We start from the raw sequence: 9,936 nt of genomic DNA, 5'->3' as shown, positions 1-9,936 counted from the left end.
CCTAGAGTACAAAGCCAGTCCCTGTGCCAATACATGTGAGCATGTTCTGCAGGCTACTTTAGAACAGAGCTTAAACCTCTGAGCATTGGCACTTCTAAGCTAGAGAATTAGGAGGACTGACAGCCTTTTGAAAAATCATAACCCAGGAGAGCATTCTAGGACGCACATGCCTTAAGCGTGTTCACTGGACCAAGAGTTTATTAAACATTTACTGCGGGGCCAGAACTTTGCCCCTGCTCCCCCGTGTGGCCCCGAGTATGCCTGAAAAGCAAATAGGTCTATACTGTCTGGACAGAAGTGAGCTGGGTTCATTCTCAGTCTCTTCTAATCATGCAATTTATATTTAAACTAACTGATCTTTGAAAGACTGATTGGGAATTTGTCATTCACAGAGACATTCAAGAGGACTGAAAACCAGAGAAATGAAAACATTTTTATTAGTTTTGGCAGGACTTCAAGTACAAATTTTGTAATTTTATGAAAAATATTTAGAAATTATTCTAATATCATACTTTGTTGAATTGATACGGAACCACACGTAGAGACTTATATTCACAGTCTAAGTCATTTGCATCTAACTTATTTCATTTATTGTGTCCCAACGTATCTTGAAGGGTAGAGTTACAGAAAAAATAGAGTTGACTACTTCCTCATTTGTTCCCTTTACAGTATCTAAAACTTATCTCCATAATAAAATTATTCATAATTAAATTATAATAATTTGCATCCTTGTCCCTTCCATTGCTCTACACCCTTATTGAGGGCTACCTCGAGGCCTGATTCATCTTTGTGTATCCAGCACCTAGGTCAGTGCCTGGCTTCTAGGAACCGCTCAAAAAATGGTGTGTGGAAACATAAATAAAAGCTTCTTAAGAAACAAAAGAGGTAAAAGAGAGAACTCTTGCTCTTGAGTCTGAGTAGAGAAGAATCACACACACTGCACAACTGGGGAGCTACTTAAGGCAGGTAACGATGCCCACTACGGTATTCTGTCAATTTTGACCATGAGGACTGAAGGAATTCCAGATAAGGAAAAGAACCATTTCGGGGTTAAATTGGCCTGGGCATGGTTTCATGGTGGAGAGAATTGAGGCAGACCTTAAGAGATAGGATTTGAATTGATGAAAAGAATAAGAGCATTCCAGGTAGTGATGAAAACTAAACACGGTTATGGCAATGGAAATTTATGGGTGATATTAATGATTGTATCATAAGTCTGTTAGATAGAGTAGGGAAAGGATCTTTCTCTTGTTTGAAATCCCCTCTATTTAAAATATATATTCCACCTGTTCTTCATGGCCATATTCATGACGCACTTCCCTTTCCTAGCTGACACAGTCCTAATATTGCTCCCTTCCAAGATCTTCTTCCCTTACGTTCTTTTCCTGTACCATTTGGCGCTTAAAGCATACTACACTGAAGTAGTGAAAGTAGTGGAAAGAGGGTCCAAAAAATGGACATTCCAATATTAGCTCTTCAACCAACTGGCTTGGTGACTTTGGCTAATCATTAAACCTCTATGGGCCTCAGTTTCCTAGGTAATTTCTAAGGTCCTTTCCAGATATAAGAATCTAAAATTTTTCTTTTTGGCCTTTTAGCAGTAAAAGGAAAAAATATCAGAGAGAGCCTCCAAATCCTATCAGTTTCCAAAAGTCTTATGCACTTTCTAACCCAATGTGTGTCCTGTCCAGGTGCGGGGGTCTTTAGAAGCCTCCTCTAGCCACACAGAGGATTCATCTAGAGATCCTTCTCTAGTCTCTCACGTCAGACTGCCTTGCTTTGTATTCCTCTCTACCACTTTCCAGCTGTTTGCCCATGGCAGGTTGCCTAACATCATTTTTACCATACACAAAATAGAACTATAAGAGTGCCTACTCCATAAGCTTGTTGTGAGGATTAAAAGAGATAATCCATGAAGAATTTAGCACACTTATTCCCTGAAGAAACACAGAAAGAAGTGACTTTCTTCCTCTCCTCCAGTTTGCTGAAACACTGCTCCGAGAACCAAGACTCTCCCCAACAGCCACTTGAGCCGTTAACCTGACCATACCTGCCATACTGTAAGCGGACTTCCCCCACATTCTTAGTCTTTCAGGTCCCAAGCTGCTTCCTAGGTGCCCTTCAATAAGAAATGCTGTTCAACTTTCTTCACAGGTACTGGTGGTCAGGAGAAATGAGCTTAACATGTATATTTAACCCCGTGTTTTAGTTCTCCCATTACTAAAATGTAGGAGTGTATCTCACAAGTACTCAAGTTGTGTTGCTCTATCTTTAAGGTCCTTGATTTAATAATTATTAATTAATAATAATTAGTAATTTCACATTAATGAGGCTGAGGAATTAAGACTTAATTTAACAGGTAAAGAAAAAACTACAAATTCTTAAGAGATGAGTGAACAGGAAAATTGAGCAGGCATTGGGGTATAAGATATACTGAATTTGAGGAAATAAAAGACTTCAGTTGCACAAACATGTATATTCTGATGGGATTAGGATGTGTTATTTTCGGAAATACTTGGAAAACATGGTCTACCCAAGTGTCAAAGTCTAATTAGTAGAGTTCTACTCTCAGAAACATATTTAGAAAGGAAGAAAAGAAGGAAGGGAGGAGGGAGGGAGGAAGGAAGGAAGAAAGGAAGGAAAGAAGGGATCCAAGAGATGCTTAGCTTTTTTATGAAAAACCTGTACTGTTACAATCCCCTAAATAGAAATTATAAACTGAAGTGCTAGTTTCTGATCTAAATACATTTCAAATAACAAGGCTTTCAGACATGTCTAGGGTCTAGAATTGACATTAGTATTTTGAAATCTGTAGGGTGAGGATGGAAATCATTGTTCCAATGGCATCTAACTTCAAGAGGAAGAAACAGACTGAAATCTTTTAAGTAGTATGTTTTATCTTCAGTAACCTGTCACCGAAATACCCAGAGGGTGATGTGTATTTTGAAAACTAAAGCCAGAATTCACTGATTTTGGTAAAGCAAATAATAGTTAACGTTTTTAGCAACTACCCAAAATGAGTACAATGAAGTTCCGTTTTCCTCAACCAAAAATGGAAAAACATAAAAATGAACTGTTATGCAATCTAAAAAGTTCTGGAAAATGATAAAGTCTTTTTCCTGCAAGTATAACACATTTTTTAAAATTGAATTCACCATTTGAAAAAACACACACCTTTAGTTCCTGGGACTTATATAATCATTTCTCAATTCAACTTCTGTTCAGTTGATCAAATATAAGTTTTATTATTCACATATACAAGAATAGGATATATGTGACCTTTTTGCAGTTCTGCTGTCATCATTATAGTGAATTAAATGAGGAAATGTAACTTTCTCTTTTTTTCTGAGTAAAGATTGTATGAGAAGGCAGTATTAGAAAAAGGGAAAGAACGCTGGATTTTCATCAAGAAGACAGAAGAAACCTGATGTATAAGAAGGAAAGAACAAGATGGGCTGGTTCTTTCAGCTGCCTATTGGAGAGGCATTCTACTGGTTCCTAACGCAGGTTTAAGAGAGGACGAAGGTCAGACATAAATTCCTATGGTCCTGTAAAATCAACTGACATACAAATGCTGCAAACGTGTATCAGAGTAATCATCTTGAGATGGGCCAAACATAGACAAAAGCTACTGAAATGATCATATGTACAGTAGGTAAAATAAGAATTTCCCCCCGTAATTTGCTATGTTTTCGTTGATACCCATATGTCCGTTGTCCCAACTCTGAGCCTAGGTGTTGTTTTCCTTCATATTCCCAAATGCTTTTTTTAAAAACACCTATCACCACATATGGTCACACCAAAAAAAATTTGTTTTCTTTTTGTGATGAGAACCTTCAAGATCCCCTCTCCCAGCAACTCGCAAACACGTTATGTAGCATTATTGACCATAGTCACCATACTGTACGTTACATTCCCATGACTTATTGATTTTATAGCTGGAAGTTTGTACCTTTTGACCCCCTTCACTCAAATGCTTTTGATGACAGTGCAAATTTGAAAGTCTCTTAAGTGTAATGCTTAATCTACGGCTCTGTCGTAACCTGGCCCATCTATACTCTCTTCATTGATGTACCTGTCCTCATTCATGATTCTTTATAGGTCTATTGAGGTTTGCAGTTTTATCTTTTCACCCTGTGGGCTGGCAATGCCTCTATTTAAAAGAATTGACCCTGTTCAGGCCTCTTTAAATGAACCCAACTTGCCCATGCAAACATACATAGATAGCTTCATTGTGCCTGGAAGGGTCTTAGGCATCATCTGCCAACTTTATCAGAGATGAGTTTTCATGGCCTAAGAAGGTAGAGTCACTTGCCCAAGGTCTCAGAGCCACTGACTGGCGGAGGCAATATTTCCAATCCAATGCTCTTTCCTATTGTAAGTTTTTCTTTAATTTACATGAAAAATTAATCAAGTTGTATTATGGGCTTCATGTCTTTCCACTGGAGGTCACAGTCCTCAGGCATATCTGAAAATGATTCAAGGAGTAAGCGCAAGGACACAGACAGTGTTAAGGAAATCGGTTTCCAGATCCTTACGTTCCATACACACCTTTTCCTGGTATCCACGTGCCTGAGAATGCACCCGTGGCTGAAGCCCCAGTTATCCTGTCCCGTTTCCACATTCGTAATTGACCATCTCTCGCTTTATAAAAGAAAAGCATATTTCTCATACACCCTGATTTTACTACACATCACCCATACAAAGGGACAATTCAAAATATGGGCATCATCCAAACTCCTTTATATCAAGGCACCAGATAGCACAGTGGGGCTTCGCATCTTTCCTTTTCTTCTATTAAGACTAAAATATCGTGTTAGCAAAAGAGTATTTTTATCCGTTCTTGCAATATTCTGAATTGAATATGTTATAAAGTGGGGGTAAGTGATAAGTTTTGCTAACAATCTCTTATGTTCTGTCCTCCAACTATTGTCCCACTATTAATTTTTAATTATTACAAAAGCAATTCTCGTGCGGGAGAGTCCTGTGAAGGCAAAGCAAAGAGAGTATCTGTAAGAAAAATTAAAAGTGATGTCTTATTTCATTTAGGTGACAAACTCATTGCAAAGTTCTGTGCTTTATCTGTCTTAGAATTCAAATTCCAAAGTAAGATTATTACTACAAAGGTCCATATTAACATATTTCTTTAGTTGAAAAAATGAAGCCAATGTCTGTTACTAAACCTCAAACTGTACAGAGATAAAGCAAATAAGGCAATGTGTTAACAATTAGTGAATGTGAGTAAAGGATATAGATGGATGTTTATTGTACTATTCTAGAGATATTTTTCTGTAAATTTGAAATTTAAAAATAAGAAGTTGGAGAAAATACACTGAAAATGTGTAAGAAAGTTAAGTTCGTTTGTTTCTATTTGTATTGCATTTTGTATTTTCCTCCAGTCTTTCCTGGTCTTATTTATCTGTTTTGGGGTACCTTAAAAGTTAGCATGGTTTCAAAAGTCAGAACTATATAAAAGGTGTACTGGAGACACATCCCTCCCCAGCCCATTCTTTCTTCTAGCCCACTGTCACTCACCACCTGTAGGTCACCAATCTCTCCACTTTGTGGCTCACCCCTCCTGTGTTTCTTTTTTAAAAAATAAGAAAATAATGTATTCATTTTCTCACTTCCCATTCTTTGCTACACAAAAGGTAGCATATTACAGATAAGGCTTTTAAATTTCCTTTCATCCCCCCATTTAACATTGCTGGAAATCATGCCTTATCAGCTTACCGTAATCGGCCTTCCTCTTTTCTTTTTTTTACAGCTGCAGGGTGCTAAACCCAATCTCCATGTATGGGAATTTTAGTTGTGTCCAATATTTTGCAATGACAAATAATGCTGTGTTGAATAATCTTGTTCATAATATTTGTATTTTTGTGGGCTGTATCTTCATGGGAAAGTCCCAAAAGTGGGGCTGATGGGTCAAAAGATAAACACACGTGTAGGTCTGTTAGATATTGTCAAATTCCTTTCTATAAAAGTCATAATTTTGCATCCTCACTAGCAATGTATGAGAACATTCGTATGAGAGTGTGTTGTCAGACTTCTAAATTTTGGCCAATTCGATAGGTGAAAAATGGTATCTCAGTGTAGTTTTCACTTGCATTACTCTTATTGAGTGAGGTTGAACAACTTTTCATGTGTTTAAGGATAATTTACATATTTTTTATGAAATACAAAAATATACTTTGTGTTGATATTCATGTCTTTTGCCTATTTTTTCTCACTGGATTTTGACTCTTTTTTCCTCTCAATTTTTAAGAGTTACTTACGTATTAGGAATAACAGCTCTTTATCTGTGACACATGTTGCAAATAATTACTTCCAATTTACCATTTGGGTATTTTTACTTCACTTAGGGAGTTTTTGCCTTGAGAACATCTTTTTATGTAGTCAAATTTATCAACATGTCCTCTTATTGTATATGGATTTTGAATCGTTGTTATAAGGTCCTTCCTTACACACCTAGATTATAGAAGAATTCACCCATTTTTTAGTACTTGTATGTCTTTCTTTCTTTCTCTCTCTCTGTTTCTTTCTTCCTTTCTGTTAAATTTCTGATCTATTTGATGTTTTTTTCTGTGTGAAGAGTGAGGTATTGATCTGACTGTATCTTTTTTCAAATGGCTTTCCTCCTTCCCCAGAAGTTTATTTAAAAGTCCATCTTTTCTCTGCTGATTGGAGACATCACTTTAATTATACACTAAATTTACGTGTGTATTTAGTCTATTTCTAGACTTTCTATTCCACTTCACTATCAACCTATTCATGCGCCAGTACACACTGTGCTAATTCTAAAGGCTTTCTAGTATATTCTAATAGCTGGGGAAGAAGGTTAGTCCCCTCTCACAGCTTTTCTTTTACAATATTCTGCTGGCCATTCTGAGTGTTGTTGTTGTTGTTTTATGTGCACATTAGTAAATATTTATCTTGCTCCATAATTTATTTTTTTGGTGTTTTACTGAGATTGCACTAAATTTATAAATTAACATAGAGAGAACGGACATCTTTATGAATAAGTCTTCTTACTCAAAAATAGTGGCTATCTTTTCATTTGTTCAAGTCTACTTTTGTGTTTTCCTCATATAGATTTTGCACATTTCTTGTTTTTTTCTAAGTATTTGATCTTCTTTTGCTATGTAAATAGATTTTTCTGCATCATTGTATCATTTAGCTGGCTATTTTTGTGTATATAAAAGTTATTTATTTCTGTATATTAATTTTATATCCTAATACATTACTGAATTCTTTTATTGTTTGAGTCTATGGACATTCTTTTGAAAACTACATACTACACATTTTCTTACAGAAAACAGCCTTTCCTAATAAAAGATCCCTTACTTTGGTCAAGAGCATATGATGATATTATTTTAGAGTTGAAGGAAAGTAATCTATAAAAATACTGAACATCAAAGATCTATTTGTTTCGAGAAGAGGTCAGTACGTTTCATGATTTCGATACCTACTGCAACAATGATAATGAAGACGGTGTGGTACTAGCACAAGGATAAACAAAGGAATAGAATTGACAGTCCAAAAATAAACCCTTGCATCTATAATCAACTTATTTTCAACAAGAGTGTGGAGACCGTTAAATGGAGAAAGAATAGTCCTTAACAAGTGGTGTGGGAAACTGGATAGCCACGTGCAAAAGAATGAAGTTGTACCATCACTTCACACCATAACAAAAATTAACTCAAAAGAGATCGAAGATCTAAATGAAAGAAAAAGCTGATACAACTCTTAGAAGAAAACATAGGGTTAAATCTTTAGGACATGAGATTTGACAAAAGATTCTTAAATATAACACCAAAAGCATGATCAACAAAAGAAAAAAATTAAAAAATTGGACTTCATCAGAATTAAAAACGTCTGTCCTTCAAAAACTACCATCAAGAAAGGAAAAGACAACCCACAGAATGGGAGAAGATATTTGCAAATCATATATCTGACAAGGGACTTATATCTAGACTATATTAAGCACTCAATAATAAAGACAAATAAGCTAATTTTTAAAATGGGCAAAGGATCTGAATAGACACTTCTCCAAAGAGTGTATACAAATGCCCAATAAACACATGGAAAGATCAACATCATTAATTATCAGGGAAATAAAAATCAAAACCACAATGAGATACTACTTCACATCCACCAGGATATCTAGAATCAGAAAGTCAGATAACAACAAGTGTCGGCAAGGATGTGGAAAAATCAGAACCTTCATCCAGTACTGGTGGGAATGTAAAATGGTACAGCCAGTTTGGAAAACAGTCTGGTAGTTTCTCACACAATTAAATATGGGGTTACCATATGACCCAGCAATTCCACTCCTAGGTATACATCCAAGAGAAATAAAAATATATGTTCAAATAGAAATAGATGTATTTTAGAAACATATATCTAAAATAAATGTTTAGAGAATCATTCATAATTGCCAAAAAATGGAAGCAACCCAAATGTCCATCAATGGACAAATGAGAAAACAAAATATGGTATATCCATACAATGGAATATTATTGGCAATATACAGGAATGAAATACTGATATATGTGACAACATGGATGAACCTTGAAAAAATTATGCTAAGTGAAAGAAGCCAGTCACAAAGAACCACACACTAAATGATTCCAATCATGTGAAACTCCAGAAAACAGAAACTATAGAGACAGAAGGTAGATCAGTATTTTTTTAGTGTTAGGGGCAGGTAATGGTGGGAATTAGGATGAGTGACAGCTAAAGGGTATGGTATTTCTTTTTGAGGTGATGAAAATGTCCTAAAGTTGACTGTGATGCTAGCTGCTCATATCTATGCATATACCAAAACCATTGAATTGTACAATTTAAATAGGTAAATTGTATGGTATGTGACATATTCAGTGAAGCTGTTTTTACAAGAAGAAGAAGGAAGAGGAAGAGGAGGTCAGTAGGACTTCTCCAAAATATCCCTAAAACCTTGAAAATTTTCCAGAAGTGCTAGAAGCCCAGATTATTGAATTGAGAGTAAAACTCTTCAATAATATACTACCTATTTTCAAAAAATTTGAAAATTGTTTACATTAAACTATATAGACATAAATTTAAGAAAACAGAAATAGGAAGTCAGGATTAAGGAATAGTGGAATGGAGATGTGGAAGCCAGGGCCAGAAAGGAAATCATGATCGTTGCATAATTTCTCCTTTCTGACTTTCAGAAAGGAGAAAGTTTATCAGTTCCTTGGGGCAGGGGGACACAAAGTCTTTTTTTCTGTCACTAACATCTTAAAAGTTTAAAAGAAATCTTATAGAAAGAGCTATTCAAGAGTTTAACATGAACATTGTATAATATACATATTTTAGGATTATAGTTAAAATTACAATTCTTAAAAATTACTTAAACTGGAAATATACAGTATCTTGTTTACATGTAGTATGTTAGATTTCAGAAGATTTGATGACATTAAGGAAAAATTTGTGTGAGAATCACTAAATTTACAAATGTACAAAATCAATATAGGAGGTCTTTAATCTTTAAATAGACTCCAGCCTCAAAGCCGTGATTATTTATGGAAGAAAGCCATTCTTAATCAAACATTTTAGATAGAAAAATTAGTTCAGCACAAAAGTTATGCACACAAATATACAAAGTCTTTATGGTTTTTTAAATAATAGTAACTACAGCTTATTGATAATTTGCTAGATTCTAGGCAGTGTTAGTACTTTAAAGCATTATCTTATTTAAGCTTTACAAGCACCCTATGCAATGATATTTACAACCACTATTTTAAAGATAAGGAAACTAAAACTGAGAGACATTGGGAACTTTGTCAATGGCCCACCATCACAACTACTTCACGGTGGAACTCATCTCTTTCACAGGGGACTGGCCTTCACACAGCAGGGGTCCTAGTAATTAATACCTGCCAATGTGGCCTCAGTGCATGACATGAATAAAGT

This window comes from Diceros bicornis, chromosome 33 (genome assembly GCF_020826845.1).
Source record: "Diceros bicornis minor isolate mBicDic1 chromosome 33, mDicBic1.mat.cur, whole genome shotgun sequence".
In the NCBI taxonomy this organism is placed as follows: domain Eukaryota; kingdom Metazoa; phylum Chordata; class Mammalia; order Perissodactyla; family Rhinocerotidae; genus Diceros; species Diceros bicornis.
This window is presented reverse-complemented; position numbering follows the sequence as displayed.